Genomic DNA, 22,553 nt, shown 5'->3' with positions numbered 1-22,553 from the left:
TTTATTCCTGGGATAAAATGCAGTCATAGATTATTGGCTGTTCCACCAATATTAGGTCAGTTCTTGCGAAGTAATCGTCAAAATAAGAAAGATAAGTGAAAGGAACCACTGCAGCACTGTAGTCCAGGGGTTTCACAAAGCAATTACGAACTTTATCCGAGAACTTTAAAACCAAAGTAAACCTATGGGTCAAATCGATAATATTATAATTGCTGATTTTACGTTTTTCAGTCAGGTTTTACCATCGAATATCGAATATTTTGTTTTCTTAAGAAGATTAAAGTTTTGGACTCTAACCCATAATGGTTTTGTGAAGCAGACTCCTAAAGATATTTAAGTCTTGTCGACAACCTAAATGTTAACGTTGATGATGGTATTGTCGGATTTCATCTCTGTGCTCAAAGTGTCACTCTCTTGGGATGGCAGCATGAAGAGTGGGCCCGATGCAGACAAGAGATAGGATGAAGGTTATAGTGGCAAATGAAAATTTGGTTAAACTAAATCCATTTCAAATTATCCCATTTACATTTAAGTGGACCCTAATGCCAGAAGATGATCATCAGCTATGTAAGTGCTCATCAAGAAGGCGTGATTACGCTTTTGCTGATCCGCACAGTAAGTATTCTTACTTTTAATCGAGAATTTTTTTTTAAGCGCTCGAGGACATGATGCTTGAAAAGTATTGCTCATTACCAGCTAGGTTCTGCCGAAAATTGCGATTTAGCCAGAGTTTTGTGTGATAGATGACACTGTGCAATCGTTTGCTGAGAGTCTAACGACTGGGCCGAGGTATTAACGGGAAAAAGATACCCCGACCCATCGGATGCTCCGCAGAAAACCCTCCCGTGGGGCAGCCGGTTCTATTGACAGGCCACTTGACCGATTCGACGATGGAACACTCGATATATACACACTCGGTAAATGGCCGGAAGTTTGCCAACGATTCCGAGCCCTCTTAAAGAGTTTTTCTGGAGCGGTATTAAAAGGTCAAGAAATCAGTGCCAATATCAGAAAGGATTTATTAATTGGTTGATTTGATTTATATCTGCTTAATTGGGGCGCTTATGCATAACGATTAGATCCGCTCGAATCCCAGACGCTGTTTATAACTAACTGCTTAGGATGCTAAGATAGGTCCTTGTCGAATCGGTCAAAGGAAATCTTTTGTCTGCCTAATATTGAAAATGCCGTTATTTCAAGGGACGGTTAACTGATAAGACAGCCCACATATAGCCTCTATGTTCTTCGTGGCCTTTGCTGAATTTTTGCCAAGACGAGGATTCTTTACAGAGAGATATTGGCACAAGGGAATACGAGAAGCGATGTGCCACATTTTTCAAAATCAAAATGATAAATTGGCCTCGGAAGGTTGCCTCTCGGGTATTATGGTCAACCAGTTATTATGGTCAATCGGTTCTACTCTGTAGTCCTCGAGCACGATTAAAAGAGTTTACGACGAGTTTGCAGTCGTAAACTCTTTATCCAGAAACATGAGCATTAGTTTCGATATTTTCCCTTGCTAGTTAACCGTTAAGAACAAAAATTTCCACCTCATTAATCGCTATGAGGTTCAGCATTTGTCTCTTTTTATTTTCTTAGGAGTGGTTTTGTTTCTTGTGGGGCTTATCAGCCAATTGTAAGGTTTTCTTTTTGTTCCATCAATCCAATTCGCAGCACACTTGATTGCGGTTTTTCTGTTCAAGGAAATTGTTTGTGTAGTGTTCTTTCCGTCACTTGCAGCCATCTTTTTATGCGGTCTAACAGTTACATCCGATTGATGTCATATCATTGACGGTAAAAGAAGCGGAAGTGATACTTTAAGCTGTTTCCATCAACTCATGTGTCGTTTGTTGATGAAATGCTTCCACCAAACAATTAATGTTTATCAAAGAATAAAGGGTAAGGAAAATAAGTTCCAAGTTGTTTACTTGTATAATGTCAAAGGACTATGACGGAGAGCAAATGTATAGTTAAGCGACCCTTATTAGCAAGAGTTGTTTTATTGCGGCCTTTTTCTGACTATGATATCATATATTTCAATATCACAGTTTAAGTTATATGTATTCGTGGGCTCGGTGGAAAACACCACTCAAAATAATTTTTTCCTCTTTCTTCTACACCGTCGCATAGTGCTGAAATTAGAACAGTGGATGCTCGAATTTCTTCAAACAACTGTTTGTCGGTGAGCACTCCTAATTAGTGGACCTACCTGTTTATATAATGGAGGATTGGCGATATCAATGTATTCTGACATAGCGGATTGTCTAATTCCGCTTAACCTCAGGTCTAGGAGCCATATTTTCAGCATCGTTTTGAACAAGATCACGCTGGATATATGAACAGTTACAATCAAAGCGCAACAGGGATTCATATTTGGATTAACAACTTATAAATTAGCATGGTACACGATTCGGACACTGATTTAATTCATTCGCCTGAACCATTTCTTGCATCTTCCTGTTTTCATTGAAAACTGCTTCTCTTTGCATGAATCCGTCTTAATTTCGTGCATTGTTTACTTTTTTAGTTCTTTGGTGGTTTGTGTTGATCATTGTTTTGGGAAATGAGCTTGCGATTATTGACGTTCATTTTGGTTGACGGCTATTATATCAGTGTCCGTGTTGGATTGTTGATTCGCTGAATATAAAGCGTTGGTTGGCTGCAACTGTCAGCCTCTTGAATAATGAGGCCTCGTATTCGAATATATATATATATATATATATATATATATATATATATATATATATATATATATATATATATATATATGTTGTTTTTTTTTTTTTGGCTTTTGTTAAAGCATTGCCCTTTCACTTGCTGTTATAAATACCAGCCCATTGCGCACGTACAGCTGCCAAATTACGTGGAGACCAATTTACCTGACTATGACCTTAATAGATTGACTCGCAGTGGACGACATTTATATGCGAAAACGACCTTTCCTCTACCTCTATTCCAGGAGAGTTATATTTCTATAAAGTGTATACAGCGAGTGTGCTCTGACGAACTGTACACTTTGTGCAAAGTTGTGCAAACGAGCTTGTATAAAGTGTTTAAGACCGTACAAGATCCGATCCACCCTACGCTCATACCAGCGTATACCATATGGTGGTGTTGTCGCGCTTGTGAGTTCTAGCCAGTGATGTTGCCCTCGCTCTACAGCAATTGGGACCTTGTTCAGATTACCCGCCGTTGCCTGAGATCGAGTCGTGAACAGCTGGCCGGTTCTTGACGTCTGCGCCCACTCAGTCGAGCTTCCGATACAAAAGGGTAGAGCGTATGCTTATAATTCCATCCAGTGCTAATCCAACGAAGACATTGCATCTGGCCTGACCGATCTGCTACTGGGAAAGTGTCAGTGAAGGAGCTTGGGATTGCATTTTGGAGGGGAGGAAGCGTGTCGATATTTACATAACGCAATTTATCACTTCCTCTCCGGTTTTAATATTCCGTGGAGCCTTTGCTCGTCCTCGAGACAAAGCTTCTGCTGTTTTGGCAGGAATTGTTGGTGGCACTGGAAAGTACAAGGACCCATTGCTGTCTCGTTGTTTTATCTGGTTGTCCCGGAGTATTTATCTCCTAAGTGGCACGGACATGCTGTCTACAGTTGTTCAACTTCGAAAAAATATGTGACATTGTGCATTGCAGCGGCTGGTTTTCGATCTTTATTTGGTACGTGCATTTGGCTGAATTAGCCACGAAGCGGGGAACACTGTGCTGACGTCTCTTGGATTTAAACGGAGTGAGTTAAAGGTAAGAGATCTCTTTTCGAGAAATGAGGAATTCTTATTCCGGTGCTTAATTTCGCCACGTCTTAGTGGTGAACCAGAAAATAGGAGTATATTCATATAGCTAATTAGAGGCCCTCTCTTGTTCATTCTACTAGAGTGTTATCATTTACCAACCCTCACACGTTTGTGGCGCCTCTTATTTTACGCTCATTGCTTTAGTCGTTATATTAAATCTCCTGAGACGCTCTCTTTTTACCACAAAAGCAGTTCTTTTACGGGATTAAGCCCGGGTTTTGTAGCATAAATGTGGTCAAAGGAGTTGGTGTATACGTCAGGAAAAGTGAAAAAATTCTTGAATATGGTGTTAAACACAATTGGAATGAAAAAATAAATAAACTCAGCTGAAATGTCCAGTTGATTTTGTAAAAGACCATTCTGATTGCCTATTTTGATTACTCTCTTGTTTTGCTAATAAACGTTGGGTTTCATTTGAATGTGATGGGCTATTGTGCCTTTAAGTTGACAAACCCTGAAATAATATTGATTGTAAATTGACTTTTGGACGTTTTTTCTCTACACTCCAATCCGGTTATAGACCAAAGACCAACAGCAGTTCCCAGCTTAACATGATAGTCTTGCGTGGAACGTTTTATCAAGTCTATTAGCTGTGGCCTGTTGTTCAAATATCACATTACAAGACCCCAAACCAGTAGGGTTTGAGAGAAGACATTACTTTGCTCAATGGGCCTGAGATTGGTTTTAGGGTGCCGATTCTGACCGTAAAATATTTATGGTCCATGATGCAAGTGTAGCTTTTAAATGATACACTCAAATCGGAGCTCATGGTTCCATAAATCGTTTCACAGCGGAGTTCTCCGTCATATGACGCCATTGTCTAAAATGAGAATGTGGGATAGGATCTATTCCACGCAAGCTGTGCAGACAATTGCAACAGCGCATGTGCGTGTGTCACCTGATAGGCCCGGAAATATATAATAACTATTGCCTTCTTTTAAAAGCTAAGTTGAAATTGCTGTACAGCGCACAGCAGTCTGATTTCCATGTATGAAAACATGGGAAAACTATTCAGATAAAGAACTGGCTGTCCTTTGAACATTACCCATAACTTGAACGCAATAAAATGAAACGGACGTCATATCTGAGAATCGCAAATGTAACCTTTTCCATTAATTGCGAATCCCATGTTTGCAAACGCCGTGTTATGTACCAAAGCAGTTGCTACTCACTATTCCTAGAAAGCGACAGGTTTAAAGAGTAACCTACCAGACGGATGACCCCAGCATCTAGTGTCCTTGTTAACTATATAGTTATCCTTCATGTATTGAGGCCTGAGTGTCTTTACTTCCATGACAAGTAGACACAAACAAGAAAACATGAATTTGGGATTAAATCCCAAACAAGACCAACCACAACAACGCATTGCTTGAGATAGATATGCCTTCCGTAGCTAAATAATGTATATTATTTTCAATAATTTTTCAGACAGTCCTCAGAAGTCCGCCAATTGTGTGTACGCCTGAAATAATTAGTCAGGATAAAGACGTTCATTCGTAATTTACCAATCAACCATCGAAACAGAACTGCTAAATAGGGAAACAATTATTTCAACAAGGATGTTCATGAAATAAGTTGTCAATCAGTACACATGCACTCATCAGTCATTCCGTTAGAATAAAGCAATCAACCGTGAAGTTCGTTAAAGAATTGGTGAAACTAATGTAGTCAAACAGGAACGTCATTACTCGATCAATCAGAACAAATTATTAAAACCAGCCATTCGTTGAATCAAAAATAACAGAACGTGTTAAGAAGCAACTAAGAAATGCATACAGATATTTGACCCATGCACGTTAATCAATCAGCCATTCAAATCAAAATGTATTAACAGGAATATATGAATAAAAAAATTCAAAAATCTGTCAGAATAACAAAATGACCAATCCAAGTAAAGCAATGAACCAGGCCATCAGCATCATAGAGTCATACTGGTTTTTGGTGCAAATCAATTCTTCATTCAGTATAGCATCAGAAGATATGGGTATGAGTTGGTTTTACAATGTTTGTTAAAAACATCACGGCAAAAAACAAACACACACACACACTGTACACGATTGTTACTGTGAAAGCGTTCGGAAGAAACTCCTTCTATCATCAGGAAAGTTGCAACTGCACAGTGATGCATGTTATGAAGGACTGCGCGTGGTTGGGAAAATAGCATTAGTGTCGTGCGCTATCACTGTTTGTGGTGTCTTGGTGAGAACAAGCGTGCGACAACCTTCATGTGGTTCTTTGCGTCGTGAATACGCTGAGTTCGCTGAATACCACTTGACTTCCACAAATATGGTGTGCGCATATTTGTATGTCACATGTAGGAAAGTTCATTAGTAACTAAATTTTAATAACTTAATTAAAGGTTTGAATGTTTTTCCCGAGCATTCCAGTTTCGTAATAATTTTCTGACCGCCATCGAAAAGAGACAAAGTCATGAGTTCGGCCTTAAGCAGCCATTAAAATAAATAAATAAATAAATAAATAAACAAACAAATCTCCATTAGTTTCTGTCAGTTCTTGGATATGCGCGTTTATAATAATAGATGAGTTTGGACAATGCCAATATCTAGTATGGTCTGGTCTGCATTTTACGCCTGTGATCAAAATTTAATGATTATGGAAATGTTTATTAGGTATATCAATGGTAACCGAACAAGCTTGGTGTTCAACTTCTCATTGGCCTTGTTCTGGCACTGTTCAACAACAGATAATCAGAATTACTCATCGCTTGAATTATTTAATCTCAACACATCGCGCATTTTGATGGCAGCTACGCATGTACCAGCTCTATGTGTGTAGCCACAACTAATGTCGGTGATACATTGTTATCACAGGTAAAAAGTATACCGGTAAGGCACGTGTTACATATTTATAACATTTGTGTTATTTTTATCGCTCATTTCCTCATGCACAGATAATCGTCGTCCATGCATGTCTTGTGACGTGGTATTGACATCGCTGCGTGGTTAATACATACCATCCCTTGTAGCTGATACTTATTTGTGTGTGTGTTTGGTTGAAGTTTTTTGGAGAGGGAGCGGGTCCCCTCGCCAGATTATGGCTTCTGTACAGTATATAGTAATGCCCAAAGTTTTGCCACCTCGTAGACTACAGTAAATTCTCGGCATATCCGATCCGCTGGAAGTAAATGTCAAATATAATGCTTACCATGTTGTTAATTTGGCCACAGTGTATTTGCATGCAATTCCCACGGGGTTGAATTTAGTTACGATATTTGCATCGTTGGGTATTACGGCTGTGATAACAGTTAAGCCGCAGTTCTCCCACTCTGTCATCTCATGCTGTAATGTATGGATAGTTCGTGTGTTGTGATCATGAACGCACAGTGGGCAGGTCCTAGCCTAGCACCCATGGCAGACATGTCCTAGCCCAGTGCCTATAATAGACACAACCTGGTCTTGTGCCCATGATAGACATGTCCCAACCTAGTGCCCATAACAGAGATGTCCTGGCCTAGTGCCCACAAGAGATATATTAGCATCCATGATACAGGAGTCCTAGCCTAGTGCCCTTAATAGTATGTCCTGGCCTAGCCCATGATAGGCAAGTCCCAACTTCGTGTACATAAAAGTCATGTCTTAACACCCATAATAGACATACCTCATAGCCTAGCAGGCCTTTAACAAACATACTATAGCCTTACACCCGCAAAAATCTCCTATCCTAGTGATTATAGATGGAATAGACTTGTCTTATAGACTAGCGCCCAATGCTGCCCAGCACTCATAGCGCTTAAACATGCATTAGACATGTCCTAGTCAAGCGCTTAAACATTGTAATGGACATGTCCTAGCCAAGCGCTTAAACATTGTAATGGACATGTCCTAGCCAAGCGCCTAACAATTGTAACGGACATGTCCTAGTCAAGCGCTTAAGCATGAAATAGACACAGACATGCCCTGTCAACAAGTTATTGTGACACTGCTATCCAACTCTAGCCTGGGGAGCACAGGGTCACTATATTGCGCATGCGCGACAGAACAGAGATGGCCAGCCTGTTTTGCAAATTCTGTTTAAGAGCGACATATATTTAGCGATTTATTATGTTTTAACTTAATTAAATATAAATATTAAATAAACATTAAAATTAAATCTAAAATAACATTTTGAAAGTGTTTCAAACCAAAAAAATGTTGAAGTAATTTAAGTGATATCAGAGAATTATTTTGTCAGGCACGTTGCCGGAAGTGGAAGTAATAATTCCTGCTTTTCAACAAGGCGTTTAGCTGCTGGCAGATTTGGTTATATCCGTGTGTGTTTGGATTATTATGCAACTGGATTTTTGCTCCTTTTGTGCGGTTGTCACGAAATTGCTCTGAACATCACCCTTACTTCATTTCTGTTAAAAATTTAAAAGATGATGCTCGCATATTAGATACAAAAATAACAACGTAGAGAGAGAAAAAACAGAGCAGTGACGACAGCGTGATAACTGGGAAGTGATGAAGTGGTGAAATCAGCCCACGTGACTTCAGTCAGGGTTTTAATATAGCTATTCATGTATATGCTTAGAACGTAGCAACGTAAACGCCCCTTAACATTATGGCTTAAGCAGAATTTGTTTTTAAAAAATATGCAGTTGTGAGAGCTGCAGTTTATTAGACTTGATTGGCCTAGAATTACACACAACGCTCTGCTGTCATAACTTCTATTATACAATCACATTAAAACAACGCAAAGGACTAGGCCCCGGTGACACCGTGTCCATCAGCAATATCCAGTAAATCGTGACTTCGAAATGGTTGTTTGATGTATAGCGGAAATGAAACTGATATCGATGTATTAACTATTCACGCAAAAAAGGAGTAGTATCAGGCGCATTTCCAATGTTACATTTTGACAAAAAAAACGTCTTGTGTTTGCAAAAGGCCGTAAAATTTCGTCAATCGCAAGCTGAATTTTCGAAAGACACACTTGGTCATAGGAAAACAAAGCCTTTGTAAGACGACAGGACCTAAATATCCCATTTCATCAATTGAACTGATAGCATTTTTGATTTTCGTTTTGCTTCCAGTCGCAACCACTTGAGTAATATACCGTTAACTGTGCTAAATGGTTTAGCTCAATCGTCCCAGGGCATGGCACAGATCCTGCGATGATTGGCTGAGGAGAATGTGACGTAAAAGCTAATCAATACGACGGCAAAAGTAAAAAGATTCTAGGAATAATAAGGAATACTGAAAAAAATTGACTGACTGGGAAGTGTATTATTAACAGATTCTGTTTCCTTCTTTTTGTAGGTGTGTTTTTGTTTTTGTTTTCTTGTGATCAGTTTTTCCTTTAATAAATGAGTTCGTTTGTCCTATCCAACTGATGTAAACATTCGGTTGATTTCACATAGTTATTGTCACGGTTAACTAGGCAGATCGACGAAATTGTCTGAGGTGTTGCAGAATCTAGGTGTCCAAACAGACATTTGTACGCCAGATGTCAACCAAAATTGACGTTGCGGATCAATAATCCCAGGACCAACTTTCAAAACAATGTTCAACACAAAGAGCCAAGAAAGTATATAAAGTACAAAATTGAGACACATTCAGACAAATGGAGGTAATTTACAGCGTTGAATTATGTTGGTATGGACCAAACAGTGTTCTAAGTGAATGAATTAAATCAGTATATAAATTGTGTACGATGCTAGTTTATAAGTTGTCAATAATCAAAATATGTTTTTCGGTTGCCTTTTGAATGCTGCTGTCCATTTGTCCAACGTGACCAGCTAAGCGGAATATGACACCGCTATGAAACAGACGTTCATGTCCTGTCTTGCTAAAAGTTGTTCTGCTTGTGGTCACCGCTAACACTTGCAAACTGATCCTCTTGTGATGAAATATGCCGACTTTACCTCGAGTGATCCAAAATCTTAATAAGAAGTCCATCAATGAATGAACAGAGCTTGCATATTTTCGCCTCGAATAGGATGTATGTGTCTTATACAATATCCAAATTGATACATTTTCCTTTTGCGTAATTATAGGCTACTGACGTCTAGTAAATTGCAACTAACATCGCTGCATTTTTTTAATTAATTCGGCCTAAACCATGGTGGTAGGGGGCGTGTAAACTGCTGCTACTGAAACATTTATGTGAACGGTTAGAATAAAACCCTAACTGACGTAAATTGACAAGAGGTCGTATTTCACCGGTTACGTGTGACCATTTGCTAACAATCACGAACTCTTCGCAACTCAGTTTTACTCTCCATTCTGCGGTCCTTTTGCTTTTGGTTGTCAATAGTGTAGCAAGTATTTTGTGGGGAATTCTTTCCGTAAAACTCATGGCCTTGAGGAACGGTCCCTCATATAGAGCTTAACTTGTTCTATACAGATCTGATATTGTCATGTGCGTTGATCGGCCTTGTCACTGCTGGCACACTTCCAATGTTTATGTTAAGCTCAAATTAACTATATGCATGTATCCCGGCCTTATCTGCCGTCCATTTCACCGCCTCCAGAACGCAGACCGATTCTTGCGCCATTGACGTTTGCGACATTCAACATCGCCGGGTGGATGCCCGAGTATAACAGTGCTAAGTAACCTACCTTTGTGCGACAAATCAATGCTGTGAACTGCGAGAGACAGGGACCGTTCGTCGCTTGACGGTGGGGAAGCTTTTAGCCAAACCCCGCTGCCTTATGTAACACTCTCTGGAACGCCATATAACGGCTACCCGATTGAATTTCCTGTTTCAAAGAAATTGTCCTGTGAAATATCCCTCGTTGAAGATGGTCTCGCCATGAGCCATCGCGAGATCCATTAGTAGTATGGCTTTCTTTTCTAAAAAGATTTCTTTGGGTTAAAAAAGAGAAATGTTTATTTTCTAGCCGTTGATTATGTCCTGACTTCGCTGCATCGCAAACGTACTCTAGTAGAAAAAAGCTCATTGGGCTTTAAAAGCCCAATAATTGCGGATCAGGGGAAGATGTGTGAATGTGTATTTATTTCAGCTATACCAGTATTTTATTTATTTATTTATTTATTTATTTGATTGGTGTTTTACGCTGTACTCAAGAATGTTTCACTTATACCACGGCAGCCAGCATTAAAGTGGGAGGAAACCAAGCAGAGCCCGGGGAAACCCACGACCATCTGCAGGTTGCTGTCAGACCTTCCCACGTACGGTCAGGGATGAAGCCAACCTGGGCTGGACTTGAACTCACAGCAACCGCATTGGTGGGAGGCTCCTGAGGCATTTCGCCGTTCTAGCGTGCTATCCCCCTCCCCCACGGAGGCCCTCAATATTATTTTCTATTTCAGAGAGCAAAACAAACAATATCTACCATAGTTGCAGGGTTGATAAATTAACACACAAGGAATTAACAAGGCGAGGTCGTATTCTTTTTTTTTTTTTTTTATTTGAATGGGCTCACGATGCTGACTGTAGTAATTGGCATCACGGACGTAACTCACACAGAAGAGGTGCCGTGTTTTCCCACTGGCGTTAACATTCCATTAACATGTTCCTTTCATCACGAATTTGCTGGAGACATCGTTTTTTACTTTCATAACAAATATTGTTTGCATATAATGGTCAAGTCCATGTATCAGGTACCAATTCCGCGAAGCGTAGTTTGAAATTGGTCCAAATATGAAATGTGATTCGACGCCAATTTGTTGTTGAATCGTTGAAGTTAAGATTTGGAACGCTTGAAACGTGTTATCTGAAGTCAATATGGATGTTAATTTGGACATGAGAGGTTATAATATAATGTGTTTTATACTGAGGTTTTAAATTTCACTTCACTTGGTGTAATTTTAAAAAGTCAACCTTTCTTCACTCTTTTTAAAAGGAATCTTATAGGTGTAACAAATGACTGTATATCGTTAGAATCTGATTTTTGGCGTTATTTCTTCATATGGTGCATGCGTCATACTGGATGATACTCAGTTTTGTGAATACATGGAATACGGGGAACCATCATCTGTCTCTGTAAGGACCTAAAAGAACCATTAACGCATCATCCACGCCATAGAGCCATATCGGACAAAGACTACAATCTGTCTCTTTTAACTCGTCAACCAATATTCAGCTATCGGTAAAATCAGTCATACTCGCTCAGAATTGCCTTTCGTAAATGACACATAACACCGCAACCTCTACACATTAATACTTTGGACGCCCATATTATTTGCATATAAATATGGGTGACGTATAATTATTCAAACACAAGTAGCTTTAGGCTTATAGTGCATGGTCTGACGTCAAGTACCGAAAATAACCCCTGGGATAACTCGGGTACCTGGTACTGGCAAAATGCCTTTGTTTGATCCTGCATTTATTAGCTTTCTCGTGTTAAAGAAAGGACAGATGAAAAATTTCGTCTATGAGTTGTTAATAAAGAGCATGGTGTGGGTTGTTTGCACAAAACGGAGTATTCATATGACAAATAATCAGTTTTTAAAATATTACAGCTATATTATGTATACAAGCATAACCGTGCGTTGTCGGCCATGTTGTTTCCTTATTTTCAACCAATCATATTGCCTCATTGTTCAGTCTTCCGAACCTCATCTCGAGTCGGTTCTTTCCTGTTCTGAGTATATGAGCTTAGCCCGTCTGATTTACATGTACATGAACCTGGAGCATTAGAGAGCTCGCCATTTGTCTGGAAATTGTCAGCATCCTTCATTTACTAATGCTTTACTTTTATGAATAGTTATATAGCTATTGTTTTCTTTTTTAACCTATATATGCATTTAAAGACCCCGGAGACGGCGCTGTCCACCCGGTGGCCTTCTTCCTTATTGCTTCTGAACTCATACGATGTAACTCTGTGCTAATTCGCTTTGACTAGTTCATATTCCATGGGAACAACGTGAAGCCCTATACAGAACCGGTTCACATTGACTGGGTACACATTATTACACCTCGTTCCATATTTATGATAACAGATTTCTGACAGCGTGTTTATATTTATGATAAAACTGGTTGGAAATCCTATCAGGACTACTTTTGACATTTTAGTGTTTCCCTATAAATAAAGGCTTACTTATATTTCACCTTAGCCGATCGGCTCCATGACCGATGAAGTCACTGGTTCGAATCCAGTTCTCGCTGTTTATGCTGCGGCTTGAAGTCAGGATGTATGTCAAGTACCTGGTGAAGGCCGTTGGTTTTCTCTGTGCACTCAGGCATCTGTTACAGATTAACCCTGACATCGACATTTAACTTTACAAGTATTGAGCTCGGCACGTATCATATACATCGAAGATATTCATTTGTCATGTCGTTTAGATAAATCTATAGCTATCACATACTAGTTAATTGTTTGTTTCAATAGTATTTCTTTGTACATAACCTGCAAACATTGTCTGCTGACATTTGAAATCACGCGAGTTGTTTTAGGACTAGTATTGGCAGTAAGGAACTCACTGGATTGGCGCTTTGCAACGTTTTACTTAACTTGAATGCCGAGGTCAGTAAGAGATAAACCGAGGAAACAAATGAAAACAATCATCTATATGCTCGTTGAGTATGTAAACGTGTTGATCCTTTTATCAAGTTGACATTTTACCTCTATAACTGACAATGGCGACAATTCTTGTTTTGTTTGTTTTTTTGCTTTTTTTTTACTTATTTTTGGGAACGGGGAATTGGTGGAATTTTACTCTATATAGTCCCGATTCTCTTGTAAACAACAGTGAAGAGCATCCATCGCAGTTTAGCCATTTCCGGAAGGCGTCTCATTAGGGCCGGGAATCGTGCCGACGATCCAATTACAAAGATTATCGTGTCTACGGAGTCGTTGTTCAGGGACAGTTGTCTGGTCGACTGAGCCAATCTCTGGACACAGACATCCGCTTCCTGAAGGTTAAAACTGACCAACTGTGAGCTTAGGTTTTAAGAAGACGTGTAGATAGTCTATATTTGATCACATTGTGATCGATTCTCAAGTGGCTGCTTTGTCTTTGTACACATCAAATGTTAAGATTCGTCTATATAGTGCTGGGATTATACGGAAGGCTTTGGCGCTGCAGAAGGCTGAGAAATAAAGGTCGGAATGAGTCGTTACAATCCACCTATATGCATTTGGTTGGCTAGACCCATTGCATTATTGATACATCGCCTATTAGCGTCTTACTTGAAAATTGTACATCACTGAGGTTAAAATGGTAATAGTTTCTACAGTAATCTTGAAACGTACGACCCCGAGGCTGTGTAAGCCCTTTACCGATGTGCCTAAATTTGTAGCTAACCTTCCTCCTTCACATATCGTTTGCCGGGCCATAGTCTTGGGCGTTCTTTCCCCTTTAAGTGTAGAAACCAGCCAATTTCAATGCAGTCATTAATCCCGAAGTAAAGCGTCCAAAGATCATGAAACAGTAGTTTCCGGTAAAATTGCGATTGGCAAAGGAATTGTATTCTTATATATCGTTCACTACGGTATTCAGTTTTCGTGGAAGTCTGGCGAGAGCCAAAGGATCTGTGGGTCACACAATACGGAAAGCGAGATTTTCGGGGAAGTGAAACATGGTTATGGACGACAATACTGAATTGTTATCAGTGTTGGTCCTGCCTCCTGACTTTGGTCTCGATTTATATATTATTTTTTAATATTCCTTTGGAAACTACTATTTAGGTTCTTTAGGGTCTTGCTGTTATTGACGTGAACCACACTTTATGGTTTACGACTGGTATACGAATGTCGAACTGAGATTCCTCTCCAAATCTCTGTTGCCCTTTGTTGAGGACAAGGTCGCATTAACTATCACCTGCTGTGATTCTCACAGATTCTGAGTTTGCTGGAATTCCCACCACTACCACACGTATCCCCCAGGGAGGATTGAGTAGACGCTGACGAATAATCCTTTGCTGTCTTTCGTCGCCAGGCTCTTACGGCCACCCAACAGAAGCATAGCTAAATTAGCGGTCAATAGTATGACTTGAATGTAGATAATAACTTTCAGTCTGTTGTAGTTCGTATGTCAGACATGATTTTGGTATAAGTATAGTACAGTACCAGTAGTTTGATTTACTATTTAATTAGCCGACAGCCGACATGTGCTTCTACGAAATTCAGTGTCGTCAGTTTGATTCCTACTGCTTTCTGTGCCTCTCTTTCTCCATACGCAACGTCAGTCGTATAAATTTTAATACGGATTGGTTCTATGCCATAAGGAGGATATTGTGAAGTCTCTTGTGTGATATTATTGTAGCAGTTCTTGGATGAGAGAAATCAGGGTATGCGACGTCCAGAGTAAATGAAAATAAAAACCTGTACGTGTCAGACTTTTAGGTATACTGTGACTTTTTCGCATGGAACTAATTTTTACGGATTTCGCGATCAATAATTTACAGGTATAATAGTGTCCAGCAGGAGGTTTGGGAAGGTTGGAGAGGTAGAGACTTTGGAATGTTTTTAACGGAGGTTGCTGCAAAGAAAACAACGTTTTAAATATAATGTTGCGTGGGTATTGACTTACCCCATATTGTTATATTTGTTTTCCCGGAACTAGCCTGTACAACGATCATCAGTTTGCGGATATGTAGACCTAATTTCCTTCTTGCTATTCGTCTTTGAACCTCTCCCCCGTCCTTCCGTCAAGCCTTTAATATGCCAGACATTTCTTTATGCCTGTGGTCGATCTGGAGATCTGAGTTTCCGGGATGATTGATTTTCCTCAATTTATAATTGATCTTGACATACATGTCCTTGTCGTTCAGTTCCTGTTATTTTCGTCTGACAAACAGCACAGGTGATTGTGAATTAGAGAATATGTATCTGCCTGGCTTGTTTTATTGAACTGTGTACCAGGTCACCTTTATTGCCATTTGATCTTTATACTGCGTCCCACAGAATATAGCTGGAAATATCAAAATCGACATCATGTTTTGCAGTGATATATATACTCATACGCGCCGAATTGCAAGTAAAGAATGAATGAATGATTATGGCCACACGCCTGCAATAAAAGAGCCACATGCATTGAGTTGCAATAAATTAGTAACCAGCAATGAGTTGCAATAATTGAGTAACCAGCATTGAGTCGCATTAAATGAATTCCGAGAATTGAGTTGCAATAAGAAAATCTTGAGCATCGAATTGGAATGAGGGAGTAACGAGCTTTGAGCTGCATGAATTGGGTTCCGAGCATTAAGTTGTAATAAAAGGGTCACCAGCATCGAGTTGGAATGAGGGAGTCACGAGCACTGAAGTGAAACATGGAAGTCCTGAGGATTGAGTTGGAATAAGGGAGCCATGACCATTTAGTTGCTGTGCAATAACCCTGTGCATTTGATTACAGCGACAGACCCGGGGTATGTGACTCATTTGATTTCCAATTTAAGAGTCCGCAATTTAAAAGAAATGATCGTGGGCACTGAGGGAAAATACAACCTAGTTGAACATGCAACCTCTTTGATGTATAGAGGACCGATTAGCTGCCGTAAAAACAAAGCTTTTGTCGATAAGCCAGCAATATGACCCTGATTCCTGATTGTATGGGCAGTGGAAGATATCGCATTTAAACTGCTACAAAGCCCTTGTTTTACGCCGTGCTCAAAAATATTTCACTTATATAGTGGAGGTCAGCATTATGATAATGGGGATCGAACAGAACCCGGAGGAAACCTACGACCATCAGCTGACAAAGACCAACTGTGGCTAACACCTTTGTACATACGACCGGAGAGGATGCCTGAAAGAGCTGGACTTGAACTCTCTGCGACCGCATTGGTTTGAGGATCCTGTGTTATTATGCTGCGCAAGCGCGCTTTCCACTAGGTCACGGAGGCCCCGTGAATATTATATTTATTTTAAAATCTAATACTGCGTCGATAGACAGGCGGATTAATAAAGCAAATGAAGCAGCCAGCCTTTTTGATGACGTTTCCTTTAGATGAGGTTAAGTGGAGAGGACGATATGTTTAATGGCACACATAGCCATTAAATGTTCAATATTGAGACACATATACCATCTGCTCTATGTTGTCGTGACACAAACAGCTGTATAATATTTCCAGACTTTATTTTAGGAACTCTTCTTAAATTTCTTGTGCTTAGGACGTAATGTTGGTTAAAAATAGCAGAGAATCATGGGTGCTGGAGGACGCGGTTACGCCTGCATCAACTTATATTATCCTAGCTCTTTAAACCCCCGAAGTTCATGAACTTGTTTAATCTCTGTTAAAAGCTATCGACTAAAATCGAGTCAACGCTTCTAGGCCGCAAAACGTCTGTCAACGTTTAAAGAGTTAACACACTTTGTGGATAAGGTAGTGGAATACCACGAAAAGCACCGTCACATAGAGTGACTTGTCAACTTGACCGCAAGCCTGTAAGTACCAACACATAGACTGATATCAGCGTGACCACAAGCTTACACGTACTGTCTCATAGATTAATATCAGCGTGACCACAAGCTTAAAGTACAGTCACATAGACTGATATCAGCGCGACCACAAGCTTACACGAATTTTCTCATAGATTAATATCAGCGTGCTCACAAGCTTACAAGTACAGTCACATAAATTGATATCAGCGTGACCCCAACCCTTCGAGTACGGTCACGTAGATTAATATCAGCGCGACCACAAGCTTACACGTACTTTCTCATAGATTGACATCAGGGTGACCACAAGTTTACAAGTGCGGTCACATTGACTGATATCCACCGTTTCACATAGAATGTTCTTAGTGTGACCACAAGTTTACAAATACGATCGCATAGGCTGAAATCAGCGTGACCATAACCTTACACATACAGTCACATAGATTAATTTCAGCCTTGTCACAAACGCAGAGTGCTTGGTCGCATAGATTTACAGCAAGCTTATTACAGTTGCAAGTATGGTTGCATAGATTTACGCCAGCTTTACAACAATCTCACAAGTATATGGTCGCATGTACTTACATCAGGTTTTTGACAATCTTCCAAGTACGGTTGCATAGATTTACATCCTGTTTACCACAATCTTACAGGTACGGTTGTATAGATTTACATCAGGATGACCACAGTCTTTCAAGTATGGCTGCATAGATTTACATCAAGCTTGTCACAAACCACCAAATATGATCGCGTAGATTTACATCTATGTAAAGACTGGTGGCTTACTCACATGGTGGCATGGATTGACTTGGTCGCGGGTTTAAGACAGACAAGAAATCTATCAGCGTAAATACTTGCAAGTACTTTAGAATAACCCAAATAAATACCTTTCACAAAATATCCACCTCGTCTGTGGATTTTTCCGTTAGAGTTCAGTAATAATGTGCTTAAAATTTGTAAACTATTTCAAATTTAAGAATCGTCTTAATACTATAGATAGTAAAGGTATGAGTCTGATATTTACTGAGCGACTAGACTGTGGGCTGTTCTAGGTAAATACAGAAAATTTGCTTTGATTAGCAAATGTCGATGTTTTGCGGAACATCTCCGTCATAAGCCTTTATAAAAGATGAGAAAACTAAAACGTGAAAATCATTATCTGAAATACCAGTTGAAAATTTATCCAAAAATATGTACAGCATTTTGTTTTAAGAAATCTCTCATCTTTGCCGAGATAATGGGAGCTCTGTATTCGAACCAGTAACCGCTCTGGTCCATAGAGTATTACGTTTCAATCCAAACAATCCAAGGAATGGCCAACCAATTCTGTCTGCCGTAAGCGTGATTTCCATTCATTTGTCTGGAATCCCATTTCTGGCAGTTGAGTCGGCCTTTTACTTAAAGCTCTCAGCGTTAACCAAACTCTCAATTTGTATAGTCTGAAACATTATGCAAGCGGCACTAAGCGCGTAAAGACCTTAGCGTGTGTCAAACCACCACCTACGGGATTCTTCTCCTGTGAAAGATCGACAAAACACATTCATTAAAGATTGTCCTACTTCATAAATAGAAGCAGAGAATAAGGAACGGATGGGGCTTAGCCATCGGAACAATTTCATCCAAAGCACTTTACACTTTCAAACGTGTTGTCAACGCCTGGATGTAGAGGGAAGCTGGTATTTGTGTTTAACTTTGGCTCCCAGTAATTCACCTGTCTAAGCACCAGCTTCTCTTCCGGTGCCCAAGCAGATTTGCTTGACGAATTCTACTAGACGTGTCTGTTATGGCGATACGATGAATTGAGGTTACGTAATTATCGTGGCAGTGAACACTCGGCTGTCTACTAAGATCAAAGTGCCTCTCAAAAGAAGTGAGAGAAAATCAGATCACAGATCACAAAATCTTCGTTTAGCATGGCGATTTGGAAACACGGGTCTGCTAAGAACTTGTTGTGCCGACGGCCCATCCATAAGTACATGTAGCAATTAAGCTTACACACCCAGACGATTATACCAGCATCTCAGCGACAGTTTACATCATCCTGGCTATACTTTTTGGCGAAAGGATATCTCGAGATAATTGTCTGATAATGTGAGTCCGAAAGCAATGATAGTAAAGGCAGTTTGTATAGTATACGTCCCATAATGAAAGAAACTTAAGTATGTAATATTGTACTTTCGGACAAATTTTCTCGAACTGTGCTATTTAATCTTAATCATGTTTTTCACCTGTGGGCATGGAAAGGGCATGGAAAGCTGTAGATCTACCGAACATTTAAATAAAATAGGAAAATATATGATTAGATATTTATTCCTATTATTTATAAATGTGCCTCTTTGTTTTACACCGTAAGCAAGGATGTTTCATCTTTAGGACAGCGGCCAGGATTATGATGGGAGGAAACCGGGCAGAGACCGGGGGAACTTTGGGTTCCCTATTCATAACAGTTTATGAATGTGGTAATAAATTGCCTCTTGGGTACACATCTATGGCAATTTTAAGAACATATACCAAAATAGTTCCCCAAACTGTGCTCTTGAACTTTTTCAGTCGTACTACTCTACAATTTAGGTTTTAATCTTTTGTTCAGAGTTTGAATCTTTAGAAGTGTAGTCAAAGCGGTGCTTTGACCGATCGCTTTGAGAAAGTTCTTAGGAAATCTCACACACTAATCCAGAAGCTGAGGTTTGAGTAAAATCCTTTTAGTAAATAGGAGTTAAACATTTGCCCTCCAGGCTCCTTCTGATCATTGACAGAAGCTCGTGTAGTGCTTTTTGTTATTCAGGCTGTATAGTCTGTTATCAGAGTGATCATAGCTCTGCCAACATCTGCTTAATTCCAATTCGTAAAAACCCGCTTACGAATTAAGAACCATCTTTTACTGTTAGAAGTCCTAAAAGTTGAAGGAACATTTTCCCTCAAAAGTAAAACCAAAGCAGAATATTTCGAATGGCTGCGGCTGCTTTATATCAGTTCGTTTTGAGCTCTTCAACCTATCTGAGAATTTGTCAGGGTCTTCTTCCCTCGTTTTAATTAATTTTTTAATTAGCAAAGGTTTTGTCATTTTTGCAATAATCAGTCGTCACACATGCAGGCGACTCCAGATCTTTCAGCGTTTACATGTCCGAATTACTGCTCAGATAGTATCCATGATCACTATATGATATGTCTATATATCTAATATCTATATGGTAAAATTTCGCCTATAACTAAGTTCCTACTCTGCCTGACTTTGAGAGTTCTATTTATCTTAGAAAAATGCCTTCAGCATACAGTGGTAGTTAAGAATGAGTGATTATGGCTTAACGCCACATCGGCAATATTTCAGCCATATCTTGGCGAGCAGTAGTTAAGATAATATTCTTTTGAGAAAATGTTATTTTGTGTATATTCAGCTGTTTGTAGTCTTATTTCATGACATTTATTTTCTACAAATATTCACCGTTTTTGCTCGAGGGTTTACATCATTTATCATAGTTGCCAAGTCTTTGGAATAAGGACCTCAGCGGACGTCATTTCGAACTTATGGTTCCCGTGACGTTGAACCGACACAATTTTGTCACAGACAACGTTGAATTGTCGTTAATTTCTCCACGTTAGTTTCCTTGTGACTAGCTAACATTAAAAGTGCCGTTGTCTGAACGCCGATGTCTTACCAACGTCTGTGAAAAGAATGTATTAAAATTTTTTCGTGACTTTCCTCGTCAATCACGTCGTTTCATATATGGCGTTATAAGGTGGACAGCGACGTTTACGAAAACTAGTGACGAGAAATATAAATCGAGATTTTGTAGAAATTGTTTGTTGCTTTTTCATTTCGTGAGAGTAAATTCTTGCGTTTGCCAAGTTTTCCGTATTTAGCATACTATTTTTGTTTCAAACAAAGTCAAAGTCAATAGACAGTAATGCCCCATGGGTGGCAGCTCGCTTGTCGTCGTCTTGCCTTGCCTTTACAGCAGGCCTGTACCGTGAACAACGCGAGGTGTACTGATGAAACTGCCAACGGCTTTTGACTTGTTGACGGAGCTTCAAATGTCATTTATCCAGCGAGTAATTGATATGGTCTGGTTTTTATGATGCAATGAAAATTGCCCATGTTATGAATGCTATATCGGTCTATGAATTTTTTTTTTTTTCATGACCTAATCTATGAGGTTTGGTTCTATCGATTGTCATACGAATAAATGAGTTTCTAAGCTTACAATTGTACATATAGTCTTTGTTTAGATCTTTTTGGAATAGCATTAGAATACCTCGGAGTACGCATTTGATTCGTCGGGATGTATGAGTTTATTCCGGCAAGTGATGTACATACAGACAGCCGCACGCCATTTGATTTCCCAGGCTGAGCTAAGTACATTGTACCATATACCTAGCATATTTCCAAATTTCATTACACGCCTGCATAGCTGACAGCATTAGCAAGTGTCGAATATAAACTTCACGCGATAGCAAACACAAAAATGCGTCGAAGCAAACATTCGTAGACCAGCGGTCAAACCCCAAGCACTCACTCACTCACTACAAAGAGAAGCAGTCAACAGTTTTCAATCATGTTGTAAAGATATGTTCAGGGGGAAGAAGTGAAATCAGCATTGTACGGAATAAATACAGCTGGTACATGTACACCCACCTAATGACTCCTCGTCGTCACGTAACTGAAAAATTGTAAAGTACGACGTTAAGCCTGAAGCATACATACAAACATACGTACTTTTTTTTTTTACTTTGTATAGATTATTTTCACAGAATTAAATTCAGCCAAATGTTTAGATTGTAAATTAGGTTTTAAGGGCTATATTTATGTGGTGTGACGTCACCAGTGACGTAGATATTTAATCTCAGATCAGCTTTTTCATGCAGAGGGACACATTGAATGAATGAATGAATGATTATGGTTTAACGGCACCTTGGCAATATTGCAACCATATACCGTGCTGTAACATTTGCATGGCCTATGTTCACCGGAATTTTATTCATACCTGAACATAAAGGTGTGGGAAAAGTTGTAACGTCATTGCACACATACCTTATCACAATGATCCTGATAGTTACCTTACAGTCCATATTCGACAATGGGTAAAAAAAATAAGTAAAAGCATTTCCAGGTATAGTTTTTTTTATCTCCTTTTGCTCGTTTCATTTTTACGTGGCGTTGTTCTTAAAAGGAAAACACTGGGAAGACATAACCAATGTGGTTGACATAAGGGAAGAATAAATCTTGTCAGTGACAAACGATCAATAGAAACGCAGGTGAAAAACCAAAAAGGCGCCGATCAGTTTGCTACATGACACTGTTCAGTAGAGACAGGTGACTCTCAGATCAGGAGGCTAAAAAAATGTCTCGAGGGTATAATCCATTCTGATATTTCTAGCTAATGACGTTTGCAAGTCCTAGTCTGCTGTTCGTTGGTTTGAGATTAATCGTGTTTTTGTAACAGTTTTGTATTTCAGTGCGTT

At 39.5% G+C, this 22,553-nt stretch overlaps 1 protein-coding gene across 4 annotated transcripts in view; it reads left to right on the top strand.

Annotated features, from left to right (window-relative positions):
* The window catches only part of LOC135477411 (calcitonin gene-related peptide type 1 receptor-like), a 109,985-nt gene that overhangs the window by 44,573 nt on the left and 42,859 nt on the right, over positions 1 to 22,553 (top strand). Inside the window, exon 1 of one of the 4 annotated variants that reach the window (XM_064757493.1) lies at positions 3,487 to 3,753. The exons of the other annotated variants lie outside the window; for them this stretch is intronic. The gene's annotated coding sequence lies outside the window, so the exon portion shown is untranslated. Of the gene's footprint in view, positions 1 to 3,486; positions 3,754 to 22,553 lie in introns of those variants that run through there. 4 annotated transcript variants of the gene reach the window in all.

This window comes from Liolophura sinensis, chromosome 11 (genome assembly GCF_032854445.1).
Source record: "Liolophura sinensis isolate JHLJ2023 chromosome 11, CUHK_Ljap_v2, whole genome shotgun sequence".
Classification (NCBI taxonomy): domain Eukaryota; kingdom Metazoa; phylum Mollusca; class Polyplacophora; order Chitonida; family Chitonidae; genus Liolophura; species Liolophura sinensis.
Note: the sequence above shows the minus strand (reverse complement) of the source record. Positions and strands in the feature narration are given on the sequence as shown.